Below are 17,392 nucleotides of genomic sequence, written 5' to 3' on the forward strand. Positions count from 1 at the left end.
TCCGCCAATATTCAGACACCCACACAAGTCCGCCACACCAAAGGTCAGTGATAAACTGGCGAAAACAAAACCTCCACCGCCACGCCAACAGAAATACGCCCACACCATCACAACCCACGAATCCACATGGCGGTCTTTCAACTGCGGTATTCTATTGGCGGTACACACCGCCACGCTCAAAATACACACACACTTACAAAACACAGCCACATTGGACAAATCGAAATACACACACGTGATACACATACACACACCACTCCCACACACCCAATACAATATATAACACATACCCACATCACCCACAAACCCCTACGACCACAACTAGGCCAGAGAGAGACACCACCATCAACAACACTAGCATCCACAGGCACACAACACCATCACCCACATAACTTCTACGCACCTCACACTGCACACCACTACATATCAGCACAATTATCACCCCACACATCACCTACACCACCCCATGGCATGGCAAAGACACCCCAGGTTCTCGGAGGAGGAGCTCAGAGTCTTGGTGGAGGAAATCGTCCGGGTAGAGCCACAGCTATTCGGAGCACAGGTGCAGCACACCTCCATTGCAAGGAAGATGGAGCTATGACGAAGAATAGTGGACAGGGTCAACGCAGTGGGACAGCACCCAAGAAATCGGGAGGACATCAGGAAGAGGTGGAATGACTTACGGGGGAAGGTGCGTTCCGTGTTCTCAAGACACCACCTTGCGGTTCAGCGGACTGGCGTCAGACCCCCACCTCCTCCCCCACAACTAACAACATGGGAGGAGCAGGTCTTGGCGATTCAGCTTCCTGAGGGCCTTGCAGGAGTAGGTGGAGGAATGGACTCTGGTAAGTCAAATTTTAACTATTACATCCCCCACCCTACCTGCATGCCAGCACATACCCTCACCCCCATCACTCTAACTCCTCACAAATGTTCCAACATCACAAACCACACATCCTAACACCAAGCCCTGCATGCAACAACAAAGCATGGACACCCATCACTAAAGAATGGCCACTGCACATACCCATACACCCCCCTAAACCATCATCACACAAGGTCCCACACAGGAATGCAAGCACTGGGGTACACGGTCACCCACCCATTGCACACCATGCCACACACAGATGTAATAAACATCCTTTTATACTCCTGCAGGACCCCTGCCCAACGTCACCATACAGGAGAGTCCACACATGTCCACACCACCAACAGAAGAGGCCCACAGTGATGACAGCACCTCTGTCCAACTGGATCTTGATGACCAGCCCGGCCCATCGGGGACCTCGGGACAGTCGATTCCCCTCACACTGGCACAGATCACCACAGAGCTTCCCCCCTCTGGAAACACCAGCACAGCACCCACCCAGCGGGCCCATACCTCCGTCCCCAGGACAAGTTAATCAGCAGTGTGTCCACCACTACAGGGAACCCAGGCTAACCCACCACCCCAACAACAACAGGGACCTGGGGGCAGTGGTAGTGGGCACATGGTCCAGGGGACGGAGTCCCAGGAACACAGGGGAACTGGGAGGGCTGCTGTGCGACAGGGGGAGGACAGGCCAAGGGAACCCACTCTCCACGAGGCCCTCTCCAACATCATCGGAGCCTACCACCACTCCCAGGAGACGATGGCAACGGTACTGGCCAAGTTTCAGGAGACCCAGCGCCTGCAGGAGGAACAGTATTTGGGCTTCAGGGAGGAACTCAGAGCCATCAATTCCACCCTGGGCACCATTGTAGGGGTGCTGAAGGAAGTACTCAACACCAGGAGGGACACTGTGGCACTACAAGGGGCCCCTGACACTAGCCTGGACGATGAACTGCCCACCACATCCACCGGCGCTAGTGGACAGGAGGCACCGCCACAGGACCACCACACCGGCACCCCACCCCCTGCAGAGGGAGAACCACCTCGCAAACGGTCCCTGAGATCCAGGACAAAGACAGAGAACGATGCCAAGACCCCCGCCAAGAAATGAGACCACCCTGAATGTCATCCTTCTGTCCCACTTTGTCACCCTGTCCATACTTAAACTGCCCCAGCTCCACTTCCTATGCCCATTTGGGCAATGCACCTGTGAGACTAATAGACTGGACTCTGCCATGGACCTTCCTCCGCCACCACCCCTCACCATTTTGTTACCCCTCCAATATTGAGCACTAAAATAAACACCCTTAAAGCAGAGGCAAAAAGCTCTTGTATTTGTAATGTCAACATACCTATGTCACACAGCTGTAGTCCATGATGAATCAAAGCAGAAGTCACACTGTGGGACACACATCTGTGAAATCGTAAGGGAAAGTGACAACTCAGTGACCATACACTGGGTGAAAACGTCAGACAGTAGAGAGGTAGTAGTGTTAAAGTACATGTAGTAGGCAGGTTTGTATTCTTACCTGTGTTTCACTGGAAATATTGCTGGATCACTGAGTCCCTGTTGTCCATGTCTTCTTCTTCTGCTTCCTCGTCTTCACTGTCCACAGGCTCCACAGCTGCAACAACACCACCATCTGGACCATCCTCCTGCAGAAAAGGCATCTGTCGTCGAAAAGCCAAGTTGTGAAGCATACAGCAGGAAACGATGATGTGGCACACCTTCTTTGGTGAGTAGAATAGGGAGCCACCTGTCATATGGAGGCACCAGAACCTGGCCTTCAGGAGGCCGAAGGTCCGTTCGATCAACCTCCTAGTTCGCCCATGGGCCTCATTGTAGCGTTCCTCTGCCCTGGGACTCCTCACTGGGGTCAGTAGCCATGACAGGTTGGGGTAACCAGAGTCACCTGCAAATGGCGCGGGACAACTGTTAGACACACACTAACCTGGAGGGATATCCCCAGACCCAGACAAACATTCCCACTGTCTTGCTTCCAGGTGCTCACCTAATAGCCACACACGGTGCCTCTGGAGTTGACCCATCACATAAGGGATGCTGCTATTCCGCAGGATGTAGGCGTCATGCACTGAGCCAGGGAACTTGGCATTCACATGGGAGATGTACTGGTCCGCCAAACATACCATCTGTACATTCATCGAATGATAACTCTCCCGGTTTCTGTACTCCTGTTCACTCCTGGGGGGGGACCAAAGCCACATGGGTCCCATCAATGGCACCAATGATGTTGGGGATATGTCCCAGGACATAGAAATCACCTTTCATTGTAGGCTAATCCTCCACCTGGGGGAAAACAATGTAGCTCCGCATGTGTTTCAACAGGGCAGACAACACTCTGGACAACGTGTTGGAAAACATAGGCTGGGACATCCCTGATGCTATGGCCACTGTCGTTTGAAATGACCCACTTGCAAGGAAATGGAGCACTGACAGCACCTGCACTTGAGGGGGGATTCCTGTGGGATGGCGGATAGCTGACATCAGGTCTGGCTCCAGCTGGGTACACAGTTCCTGGATTGTGGCATGGTCAAGCCTGTAGGTGATGATCACATGTCTTTCCTCCATTCTCGACAGGTCCACCAACGGTCGGTACACCGGAGGATGCCGCCATCTCCTCACATGTCCCAGCGGACGGTGCCTATGAAGGACAACAGCGAGCACAGAGTCAAACAACTCAGAGGTACGTACCCACAGCTTACACAGAAAACCAATCATAATCCAAAAAGTGTCCGGTATGTGTGTTGAGTCTAGGCTTAGGTATGTGTGACGCAGTTAAAAATGAAGCCATGTGGGCCCCTGAAATGGCGGCTGCCTGACCTGTATAGTGGGACAATAGGATGTGAGGTAACTGCGCTGGTGTTGTACACCGTCGCGGTAGGCGGTCGAAGACCGCGGCGCAATGCTGCATTGGTTAACATTGGAACCTATGGGTCCCAGGAGCTAATGACGATGTACGCCGGCGGTGACGGTACGCACCACCGCGGAAGTGACCGCCATTTTCTATCTGTTCAATCACTCGATACCTGATCTTCGACAGGAGAGGACCTACACTGCAAGTGCTGCTGTGACCTCGGTCTGGAACAGAAAATGGCTCGAATGTCTGGGGAAAGGGCCCCTGCCTTCACATCGGAGGAGTTGGAGAAACTCGTGGATGGGGTCCTCCCCCGGTACACGCTAATCTACGGTTCTCCAGACAAACAGGTAAGTACTCTGGGAGCATGCTGTATGGGCTATGCCTGTGTGGAGAGGGGCTGATGTAAGAAGGAAGGGGGTAGAGTGTGGCGTGCATGAAATGACGGTGAGTGCATGTTCCACATGCCAGGGGTAAGGATGGGGGCCAATAACTGTGACGTTGCAGTTCGTAATAAGTTTCTCTTCCCCCTGTACAAATCATGTAGGTCAGTGTCCACCAGAAAAAAGATATTTGGAGTGCCATCGCCAAGGCAGTCCGGACCCTGGGGGTCTACCACAGACGGAGCACCCACTGCCGGAAAAGATGGGAGGACATTCGCCGCTGGAGCAAGAAGATGGCGGAGGTTCAGCTGGGGATGGCCTCCCACCGTGGGAGGGGTGCCAGTCGCACCATGACCCCCCTGATGTTCAGGATCCTCGCAGTGGGGTACCCGGAGTTGGATGGGTCCTTGAGGGCATCACAGCAGCCACAAGGGGGTGAGTACACTCTCATCCTGCTGATTTAGCGCGCAGTGGAGGAGTCTGGGTGGGGGAGGTGGGCTGTGGGTTTCCCTAGGCCAGGGCGAGTTTATTAGGCAAGGTCCCTCCATAAGGCAGGCCATGTGGCACACCACCCCACCTCTGTAGAGTGCCAAGTACACCTAGTCATGCCCCTGTGTCATCCATGTGTGCAGATTTCGTCCATAGCCTAGTAGGCCATTTTCCTGGAAGTGAACAGTGGAGCCCAAGAGAGCGGCGTAGTGCAGGGGGCTTCTGTGTCTGTTGTGTCCGCCAACAGTAGCGGTAATGCATGCACTCAACACGTCTTTCTTCTGTCGTCCCCCCCTTTTTGTGGTCTCCCTGTTCTTGTGTGCATTAGCATCATCAGGCGGAGGAGCAGTGGCACCGGAGCACGAGGGAACTGCATCCCACATGGCCCTGGAGGGCGAAACTACGGACTCTGAGTTCACCAGTGAGACGGAGGGTGAAAGGAGCTCCACGGCGGGGACAGGAGCTGACACCAGCGACACGGACTCGTCCTCTGATGGGAGCTCCCTTGTGGTGGCGGCAACATCTGTGCCCCCCGCATCTACAGGTACAGCCGCCACCCCCCCTACCAGCACCGCCCTCCCAGCAGCCCCTCAGCCTTTGCCCCGTGCCCGCTCACCCAGGAGGGTGGGCATCACCTTCGCCCCAGGAACTTCAGGCCCTGCCCCAGTCACCCCTCCTGCCCTCAGTGAGGAGGCCATTGACCTCCTCAGATCCTTCACTGTTGGGCAGTCTACCATTTTGAATGCCATCCAGGGTGTAGAAAGGCAGTTGCAACAAACAAATGCATTCCTGGAGGGCATTCATTCTGGACAGGCGGCCCTTCAGCGAGCTTTTCAGACTCTGGCCTCAGCACTGATGGCAGCTGTTGCCCCTTTGTCTAGCCACCCCCCTCCAACTTCCTCCACCCAGACCCAATCCCCTGTACCCCAGCCTATCCCAAGCATACCTTCAGACCAGCATGCACACACCTCAACACACAAGGGAAGCTCTGGCAAACATAAGCACCACACATCCCACAGGCACTCACGCAAGCATCAGATACATGCAGACACACCAACATCCACTGCCTCCACTGTGTCCCCCTCCTCCTCGTCTCCCTCCTCCCTCCCATTCTCGTCTCCACTCACACCTGCATGCACTACATCAACAGCCACTACTGCCATCACCAGCACACACACCACCACACCCTGCTCACGTGCAGTCACCACCCCCACTACCATTCACACGTCACCTGTGTCCTCTCCCAGTGTGTCTGTGACGTCCCCTCCCAAGATACACAAACGCAGGCACACACCCACACAACAGCCATCCACCTCACGGCAGCCTCCAGCGCAGGCACCTTCACCCAAAGTCAGCAAACAAACACCTCCTACAACCACAACCTCTTCCTCCACTCCCAAACCCCCTCCAGCTACCCATCCCAGTGTCCCAAAAAAACCTTTCCTGTCCAACCTTGACCTCTTTCCCACACCTCCCCACCCTGTCTGTCTCCTAGGTCCCGAACTAGCACCTCAGCCACAACATCTCCGGGAACAGTGGTGCCTGTAGTCATCGGAATCTGGAGTGCACCGGCCACCAGGGTAGCCAGTGTGGCACGGAGCCACAGCACAGACAGTCCTTCACCTGTGAAGCATCAAAGGTTGGCCAGTGCCCGGAGGGAGAGGGGGAAGACTCCAGCCACCAAAGCCGCTCCCAGGGGTCCCGTGGGAGTGTGGAGTCAGCTGCAACACCTTCCAAGGTGGGGAAGGGACACAAGAAACCAGGAAAGACGGGGAAGAGCAGCATGGCGGAGGAGACCGCCATCGCCCCCGCTGGCCAGGAGGCCACAGCCGTCATCCCCGATGGCCAGGAGGCCACAGCCATCATCCCCGCTGCCCAGGAGGCCACAGCCATCATCCCCACTGCCCAGGAGGCAACCGCCATCATCCCTGCTGGGCCAGAGAGGACCGCCAGCACAAGCCCCACTGGGCTAGAGAGGACCGCCAGCACAAGCCCCGCTGGGCTAGAGAGGACCGCCAGCACAAGCCCCGCTGGGACAGAGAGGACCGCCAGCACAAGCCCTGCTGGGACAGAGAGGACCGCCAGCACAAGCCCCGCTGGGACAGAGAGGATCGCCAGCACAAGCCCTGCTGATCTAGAGAGGACCGCCAGCACAAGCCCCGCTGGGACAGAGAGGACCGCCAGCAGCTGAGTCACTGCAAAGGAGCCCGCCGCTCTAAGCACCGCTGAACAAGGCACCGCCGCTCCAAGCATCGCTGAACAGAGCACCGCTGCCTCAAGCACCGCTGAACAGGGCACCGCTGTCTCAAGCACCGTTGAACAGGGCAGCGCCACCTCAAGCACCGCTGAACAGGGCACCGCCGCTCCAAGCACTGCTGAACAGGGCACCACCGCCTCAAGCACCGCTGAACAGGGCACCGCCGCCTCAAGCACCGCTGAACAGGGCACCGCCGCTGCAAGCACCGCTGAACAGGGCACTGCCACCTCAAGCACCGCTGAACAGGGCACCGCCGCTCCAAACACCGCTGAACAGGGCACCGCCGCCTCCAGCACCGCTGACCAGAGCACCGCCGCTCCAAGCACCGCTGAACAGGGCACCGCTGTCTCAAGCACCGTTGAACAGGGCAGAGCCACCTCAAGCACCGCTGAACAGGGCACCGCCGCTCCAAGCACCGCTGAACAGGGCACCGCCGCCTCAAGCACCGCTGAACAGGGCACCGCCGCCTCAAGCACCGCTGAACAGGGCACCGCCGCTGCAAGCACCGCTGAACAGGGAACAGCCACCTCAAGCACCGCTGAACAGGGCACCGCCGCTCCAAACACCGCTGAACAGGGCACCGCCGCCTCCAGCACCGCTGACCAGGGCACCGCCGCTCCAAGCACCGCTGAACAGGGCACCGCTGTCTCAAGCACCGCTGAACAGGGCACCGCTGCCTCAAGCACCGCTGAACAGGGCACCACCGCTCCAAGCACCGCTGAACAGGGCACCGCTGCCTCAAGCACAGCTGAACAGGGACCCGCCACCTCAAGCACCGCTGGCCCATGAGCTTCAAGGGCACTGATGCTACTGAGTCCGTCACAGGCAGGATGAAGCACTCTGGGCACAAAGCCCCCTCCAGAACCAGTGGAGAGATACATCCACTACCTCTGTCCTTAGCAGGATGAAGCACTCTGGGCACAAAGCCCCCTCCAGAACCAGTGGAGAGATACATCCACTACCTCAGTCCTTAGCAGGATGAAGCACTCTGGGCAAAAAGCCACCTCCAGAACCAGTGGAGAGATACATCCACTACCTCTGTCCTTAGCAGGATGAAGCACTCTGGGCACAAAGCCCCCTCCAGAACCAGTGGAGAGATACATCCACTACCTCAGTCCTTAGCAGGATGAAGCACTCTGGGCACAATGCCTCCTCCAGAACCAGTGGAGACTGTTATCCACTTGAGAGACTGTGGCTTTGCACTCCCCAGGATTGAACAGTGGGCAAGCCACCCACTGTAGAGACTTGAGAGACTGTGGCTTTGCACTCCCCAGGATGGAACAGTGGGCAAGCCACCCACTTGTGAGACTTGAGAGACTGTGGCTTTACACTCCCCAGGATTGAACAGTGGGCAACCCACCCACTGTAGAGACTTGAGTGACTGTGGCTTAGCACCCCCCAGGATAGAACAGTGGGCATGTGGCCCTCTCGTGGATTTGGCGTTGTACACTCAACCGGCTGAGGTGCCCCCCCCTTTCCCTCCCCTTGAGGTGCCTGTTTTCTTGCTCTCTGATGCCCCTGCAGTGTTCTCTCCGTCATGGTCGGGGATCTTGTGTGGGCCTCGCCCATACTGTGTGGGCCCAGTGTTCCACTGACTTAATTGGAGCACTAACTGGACTACTATGCTTGGTGTATATTTGGTTATGGTATATATATATATATATATATATATATATATATATATATATATATATATATATATATATATATATATATTTGCCTACTTGATTATAATATATTACAATGGTTCCACTAATTTTCTTTTGTCTTTGCATTCTTCCGGGGGGGTTGGGGGTTGTGACCATCATGTATTAATATGTATTAGTGTGTGTGTTGTAGTGGGTGAGGGTGGAGGTGGGGGTGTTGCGAGTGTGTGTCCCTGTTTTTTCCCTCCCCCCTCCCCTGTGTCGTAGGTGCAGTAGTCACCGTGGTCTTCGCCGCCTGCGTTCGTGCTCCTGGTAGAGGAGCAGGAAGACTATCGCAGGGAGAATATCGAGTTCTGGCTCCATGGTGTCCTAGTTCCTCGTGGGGTGTGTAGAGGTGAGCGTTTTCCCTTCGGAGTCCTGTTTCCGCCGTGTTTTTATCCGCTGTGAATGCGCCCCAGAAAAGGTGGCGGATTGGGCTGTTGTGATACTGTGGGCGGTACTTTGTCTTCCACCTGCCTGTTGGCGGTGACAACCAAGCTGTTTCTTTGTACCGCTGTGGCAGTCAGAGTGTTAAAGTGGCTGTCTTTGTTGACGGTTTCCGCCACGGTCGTAATTGCAAGTTTTTTACCGCCGGCCTGTTGGCGGTCTTACCGCCGTTTTAACACCGCCCGCCAGGGTTGTAATGACCACAAAAGTCTTTAAGCAGTAAAGTTCAGCACATATCTTGTCAAGACGCACAAGAAAATATTGACCTTTCGGCCAGCAAGAAAATGAGCAATGACCTGTCTTCTCTCACTGTAGTGTCATTAAATTAAAACTAGTAAAACTACTTCCCAAATCCCCATTGGTCAGTTAATCGAATGCTCGCACTTTGTCCAATAAAACTAAAACTCTAATTCTGTAAATTCTACTATTACTCCGTTCACATGTCGTTGATTGGTTGTCCACCAATGTCCTCATCATCTGGTTTGATCGATAACAATATTGTTGCAGCTTCTACTCCAGTCAGTATCTCCATTGTTCTTCTCCTGAGGAAGCCAGTCTCACATGCAATATACACAAAATGTTACATTAGGAAGAACAGCATCTTCTACCAGTCAGTTCTCACGATAACCTTCCATTGTGGGCACATTTAAACAATGCAAAATGAAAATCACAGTTTAACTCTCTAGGACAGCCATTTATTAAACGTTTAAGAAATACAGCTTTGACATGAGGCCTGGCAAGTAGGCCAAGACACTCGCTAAGTTAAGGCCTACAATTAATAAAGCTAGAGCATAATGCATAACCTTTAATATAACATATCACTACATTAGTCAAACATATATTCAACTTTTCACAGTGTTAAGATATTAATAAGTCAATTCCGTGAACATTGGCGGGCACTCTTCGTAATCACATTTTCAAACGGGTACACTATTTTCCTATGGTATTATAGTTTCTACACAAATCCCTTATTCAGAATACATGAACACTCGTTAATAACTTTTATTAATTCACCTGCACTAGCAAAGGCATGTGTCAAACCAAGGAATTGCAAGGTAGTCTGCAAGTGTACTTCCTCAAATATTCTAATAACTGAAAATGCATGCAGCCTTCTTCATCTAACATTCAGGATTCAGTCAATAAAAGGTGGGACTAGAGATCTTGAAATAAATTACATGTAGTGTTGTTAGACTCTTTGTGCTGGGACCCTTGCAGTTCTGGGCGGACTCAACAGAGAGCCCACATGACGTGCTGGAAGGCGTTAGGGTGTGGTTATTAATGGTTGTGACATGATTACTGAGTGAGTGTGATCAGGTGCTAAGGAATAAAGATGTCTTATCTAGAGCTCGGTGCGTGGCGTGTTCTTTTGCATACTCTCATGCCGGAAAGGCCCTACAACTGGCGATGAGTAGGGGATACATGCCCCAAAGAAACAAGGCTGCTCTCCCTGAGTGTTTGCAGTGACATAGTAAACTGCTTGTGCATGCCACATGCACTCAATTAGATGAGAAGTAGCTCAACGTTGCCGTTCGTGAAGTTGAAGCCCGCTCCATCCCTTATATGGAGAAGAAGTTGAAGGCCCTGTGGAGGATAGCATCCCAAAAAACCACCAGACTCTATTGGTAGTGTTGAAAGAACAAAAAGAACTGTGTTCCACCATAACACCGAGCAATCATCAAGGCAATGCGAAATGCTAAAAGCAGTTACAAACAGGTGTGATGCAAAAAGCAAAACGTAAAAATGATCAAATGTGGAATTATTACTCGACAGCAAGAAAGACGACTTCAGCTAAGGTGTGATGATACAAGTGCAAGTACATAGCCTGTGCTTGTGGGGTTGCAATTTCGGGTAAATAGTGGCTGTCATCTGAACACCATGTACTCTCAACAACCATAGAAAAAAGGCAGAGGTATGATGCAGCTGTGTTTCTGAAACCACCACAGCCATATGACATGGCCAAGAAGCTGAATATTGGTGCCAGTTGGACTCCATGGATCGAGATGTTCGGTGACTTTATAGGTGCTCTAGAAGAAGTAGAGGAAAAGAAAATAATTAAGTATTTAAAGAACCTTGCTGGTGATGGAATAAAAGAAGTGCTGAAGAAAATAATCCAAACTAATGCAACATCATACTGTCAGATCAAAGAAGCCTTGAATGCCAAGTTTAATCCAATGCCAAATGTTGACTTTGAAAGGTATATTTGTAATCAAGCGAGACAGCAAGCCAGTTAAACTATGGGTGAGTTTGTTGAAAGAATGGATGTGCCCATTAAACACTGTAAGTTTAGTGAATTCAACAATGTAGAAGCCATTTGTCTCAGAGTCATTAATAGCTGTTTGTCAGAATCTTTCAGAAGATGCATGTTGAAAGAGACCCACAGTTCAGAAACAATACTAATGGCTGCAAGAGCCAGTGAAAGAGCAGACTTACAAGCTGCTGATATGGAAGCTGGAAAAATGAGTCAGCATTGGTCATGAAAAGCAAGTACCAGGCAGATGCACACAGGTTGGCGCCTTCAAAAAACAAAAGGTAGTGTTTCAGATGTGGATTTTCATACCCCTACGAAGGTATATCCAGCCACAGGGAAGACGTGCAAGGGTTGCAAAAAAGAAAACAACTTCATAATGGTTTGCAAAGCAAAATAGAAACCAATTACCTTACAGCGAGAAGAGAAATGGATGCCAGAAAGCTCCAGAAGCATTCTCGCTACTGTCATAAGGCCAAAAGGCAATACCAGGTATGACAAGTAGAAACCAGACAAAGTTAATCATTATCCAGTTCGTCCTGAAAAGGCTCTTCAACATCATTATCAAGTGCCAGTGAAGAAGATGAATGTGCAATGATGATGCTGACCAAAGGGCACCAGGCATATGTTGTTTTAGCTGCATTTAAGGAAGAACGAAAGACAGAGAGAGATCATCAAATGAAACTAGCAGGTTTGTGTGGAAACTGCTCCAAGATTACAAGAAAAGGTAATGGTTGACCCATAACCTTCATCAGAGACAGTGTTGTTTCGATTGACATCATGCCAATCGAGACGTTTAATAACCTATCTCCTGTGCCACGCTTCAACCCATCAAACACAAAGGTATACATGTGGACTGCTTCTAAACCATTGCAAAGTCAAGGGTAATTCACAGTGACAATGCAATACAAAGCAGTGTTTGTGCAAACACCAATTCACTTACTTCAAGGGACTTAGTTCAGTGCATGCCTGCTCAGTTTTGCCACTTCTGCTAACATGGGACTGACATTTCTCGATTACAACCTACACAATCAGTCCGAAATTGTGATTCAGTGTCCATTATTGTTTCATGGCCTAGGAAGACTCAAGACAATGAAAGTGTGACTTCACATTAATGATGACATTCCCTCTGTTGCCCAGCATCGCAGCAGAATTGCCTTTCACTTGCGAGAAGCTGTTGTTGCTTAAGATAAAGGTTATCTGAATGTTCAGAGACATATTGTGGCCTAGCTCAGTTCAATCCTGTCAGATGCCGAACATGTCTATTCTCAGCTGGAGAAGGAGAGTCTGGCTGTAGTGTGTACCTGTGAGCATTTTCATGTATTTCTATACAGAAAGTGTTTTACTATCATTACATACTACCAAGCTCTGCTCACTGTTTTTGGGAACCCGAAAGCCAAGATGCCTCCTCGCACTGATACGTGAGGTTTGCAACTGCAAGAATATGATGATATGATTGTACAAAAGCCGGGTAAAGATCAGAACCCTCCTGATTACTTATAAAGATTACCCCTATACAAACACAGTTCGACATCCTAAACATCTGCCAGGTATAGCAATTTCATTGTGAGGTCCAGCACGCCAGCAGCCTTATCCATTTAACAGATTATTATTCATATTAATGCGGATGAGAACATGCTCATTCTTAAAGACATTATTTCAACTTAATCATGGAAAAAGAGTGCTCTCTTTATGAAGATGTTGAATTTCAGAAATTCAAAAACATACAAGGTGAACTGTCTGTGACTACGGAAGGCATTGTGTTGAAAGGCTTGAGAATTGTTGTGCCTGAGAGACTAAGACAGAACGTAATTGAAGTAGCTCATGATGGACATTGTGCCATTGTAGCCACGAAATGAGCCCTAAGAGACTGAGGGGGTCATTACGACCTCGGCGGTAAAAGGCACTTACCGCCATAACACCGCCGCGGCCGCGGTAAACCGCCACGGTCATTCTGACCCACAACAGGCAAACCGGCAAAATACCAACATCCACAAAAGTCCGCCACACAAAAGGTCAGCGATAAACTGGCGATGACCAAACCTCCACCGTCACGCCAACAGAAATACGCCCATGCCATTACGACCCACGAATCCACGCGGCGGTCTTTCAACCGCGGTATTCTATTGGCGGTACACACCGCCGCGGTCGAAATACACATACTCGTACAAAACACTACCACATTGGCCAATTCGAAATACACACACCTGATACACATACACACACCACTCCCACACACCCAATACAATATAAAACACACACCCACATCACCCACAAACCCCTACGACCAAAAATTCAGAGAGACACCACAGTCAACTACCAAGCATCCACAGGCACACAATACCAATACCCACAGAACTTCCACGCACCTCACACAACACACCACTAAATAGCACCCCACCTATCACTACACACTCCACCCCACACATCATCCACACCACCCCATGGCACCTCAAAGACACCCCAGGTTCTCAGATGATGAACTCAGGGTCATGGTGGAGGAAATCGTACGAGTAGAGCCCCAGCTGTTCGGGACCCAGGTGCAGCACACCACCATTGCCAGGAAGATGGAGCTATGGAGCAGAATAGTCGACAGGGTCAACGCTGTGGGACAGCACCCAAGAAATGGGGACGACATCAGGAAGAGGTGGAACGACCTACGGGGGAAGGTGCGTTCCATGGTATCAAGGCACAACATCGCGGTACAGCGGACTGGCCGCGGACCCCCACCTCCTCCCCCAGAATTTACAACATGGGAGGAGCAAGTCTTGAACATCCTGCATCCTGAGGGCCTCGCAGGAGTCGGTGGAGGAATGGACTCTGCTAAGTCTCATCTTCACTACTTCATCCCCCCCACCCCACCTGCATGCCAACTCATACCCCCACCCCCATCACAACTACCCCTTGCAAATGTCTCACCATCACAACCCACCCATCCCAAAACTTAGCCGTGCATGCGCCCCCAAAGCATGGACACCCATCACCAAAGCATGCCCAATGCACATACCCATCACCCCCCTCCAAAACACCGTCACAACAGCCCCCACAAAGGAATGCCAGCACTGGGGTACACAGGCACCCACCCATTGCACGCCATTGGCACACACAGAAGCAATAACCATACTTTTATACCCCTGCAGGACCCGAACGCCAGGTCACCGCGCAGGAGGGTCCACAAATGTCCACTCCACCCCCAGAAGAGGCCCACAGTGATGACAGCAGCTCTGTCTCCCTGGATCTAGATGACCAGCCCGGTCCATCGGGGACCTCGGGACAGTCGGTTCCCCTCAGACAGTCACAGGCCACAGCAGACCTTCCCCCCTCTGGGAACACCAGCAAAGCACCCACCCAGCGGGCCCATACCTCTGTCCCCAGGACACGTCAATCAGCGGTGTGTCCACCACTACAGGGAACCCAGGCTAACCCACCACCCCAACAACAACAGGGACCTGGGGGCAGTGGTAGTGGGCACACGGTCCAGGGGACGGAGGCCCAGGGAAACAGGGGAACTGGGAGGGCTGCTGTGCGACAGGGGGGGGACAGGCCAAGGGAACCCACTCTCCACGAGGCCCTCTCCTCCATCGAGCATACCACCACTCCCAGGAGACAATGGCGAAGGTCCTGGCCAGGTTTCAGGAAATCCAGCTTCTGCAGGAGCAACAGTATATGGGGTTCAGGGAGGAACTAAGAAACATCAGTTCCGCCATGGGTACCATCGTAGTGGCCCTGAATGAGTTAATCAGCACATTGCGGAACACTGTGGAACCTCAAAGGGCCCCTGTCACTAGCATGGACCAAGAACTGGCTACCACCTCCGCCGGCGCTAGTGGACAGGAGGCCCGACACAAGACCAACAGGCCACCAGAACCCCACCCCCTGCAGAAGGAAAACCACCCCGCAAGCGGGCCCTGAGATCCAGGAAGAAGACAGAGTAACATGTCAAGACCCCCGCCAGCAAAGGATACCGCCCTGATTGTCATCCCACTGTCCCACATTGTCACCCTGTACAACCTTAAACTGCCCCTGCTCCACTTCCCACAGGCATTTGGACAATGCACCTGTGAACCTGATAGTCTGGACTCTGCCCTGGACAATCCTCCACCATCACCCCTCACCGATTTGCAACCACCCATCCAAATTAGAGCACTTGAATAAACACACTTATTGCACATAAACAATCTGGAGTCTGTCTGTGATTTTAACAAATGTATTAGACATGACAGTGCCAACATTTTTATTCACATTGTGATGCCAACAAACCGCTGTCACACAGCTGTAGTCCATGGGGAAACAAAGCAGATGTCACGCAGTGGGGCCCACAGCTCTGAAAACGGAAGGGAAAGTCACAACACAGTTACTATACACTGGGGGAAAAAGTCAGACAGTAGAGAGGTAGGAGTCTTTAAGTAAATGTAATATGCCGGTGTGTACTCTTACCTGTGTGTCACTGAAAATATTGCTCTATTACTGTGTTCCTGTTGTCTATGTCGTCCTCTTCGGCTTCCTCTTCTTCACTCTCCACAGGCTCCACAGCTGCTACAACACCACCATCTGGACCATCCTCCTGCAGAAAAGGCACTTGGCGGCGCAAAGCCAGGCTGTGAAGCATACAGCAGGCCACGATGATCTGGCACACCTTCTTTGGTGAGTACATTAGGGATCCACCTGTCATATGGAGGCACCTGAACCTGGCCTTCAGGAGGCCAAAGGTGCGTTCGATCACCCTCCTAGTCCGCCCAGGGGCCTCATTGTAGCGTTCCTCTGCCCTGGTCCTGGGATTCCTCACTGGGGTCAGTAGCCAGGACAGGTTGGGGTAACCAGAGTCCCCTAATAGCCACACCCGGTGCCTCTGGAGTTGACCCATCACATACAGGATGCTGCTATTCTGCAGGATGTAGGCGTCATGCACTGAGCCAGGGAACTTGGCATTAACATGGGAGATGTACTGGTCTGCCAAACAGACCATCTGTACATTCATCGAATTATAACTTTTCCTGTTCCTGTACACCTGTTCACTCCTGCTGGGGGGTACCAAAGCCACATGTGTCCCATCAATGGCACCTATGATGTTGGGGATATGTCCAAGGGCATAGAAATCACCCTTCACTGTAGGCAAATCCCCCACCTCAGGGAAAACGATGTAGCTCCGCATGTGTTTCAGCAGGGCAGACAACACTCTGGACAACACCTTGGAAAACATAGGTTGAGACATCCCTGATGATATGGCCACTGTTGTTTGAAATGACCTACTTGCTAAGAAATGGAGTACTGACAGCACCTGCACTAGAGGGGGGATCCCTGTGGGTTGAAGGATGGGTGACATCAGGTCTTCCTCCAGCTGGGCACACAGTTCATGAATAGTGGCTCGGTCAAGCCTGTATGTCAGTATGACATGTCTTTCCTCCATTGTCGACAGGTCCACCAGCGGTCTGTACACGGGAAGATTCCTCCATCTCCTCGCATTGCCCAGCGGACGGTGCCTAGGAAGGACAACAGCGAGCACAGAGTCAATCAACCCACAGGTACGTTCCCACAGCTTGCACACAACACGATTCACTATGCATTGAATGGTTTGTATGAGTGTTGAGAAAAGGCCTAGGTATGTGTGACGCAGTAGAAATTAAGCCATGTGGGCCCTTGAAATGGCGGCTGCCTGACCTGTGAAGTGTGACAATGGGATGTGAGGTCAATGCGCTGGCGTGGCACACCGTGGCGGTAGGCGGTCGAAGACCGCGGCGCAAAGCCGCATTGGTTAACATAGAACCCTATGGGTTTCACGAGCCAATGACGATGTGCGCCGGCGGTCGCGGTACGCACCGGCGCGGTACGCACCGCCGCGGGCGTGACCGCCATTTTCTATCTACTTAATCACTCGATACCTGATCTTCCACAGGAGAGGACCTACACTGCAAGTGCTGCTGTGACCTCGGTCTGGAAGAGACAATGGCTGCTGCGACTGGGGAAAGGGCCCCTGCCTTCACTTCTGAAGAATTGGAGAAACTCGTGGATGGGGTCCTCCCCCAGTATGCGCTACTCTACGGTCCTCCAGACCAACAGGTAAGTACACTGGGACCATGCTTTGTGGGCAATGCCTGGGTTGAGTCGGGTGGATGAAAGATGGTGGAGAGGGGAGCGATTG

Source organism: Pleurodeles waltl, chromosome 8 (genome assembly GCF_031143425.1).
Source record: "Pleurodeles waltl isolate 20211129_DDA chromosome 8, aPleWal1.hap1.20221129, whole genome shotgun sequence".
NCBI classification, from domain to species: domain Eukaryota; kingdom Metazoa; phylum Chordata; class Amphibia; order Caudata; family Salamandridae; genus Pleurodeles; species Pleurodeles waltl.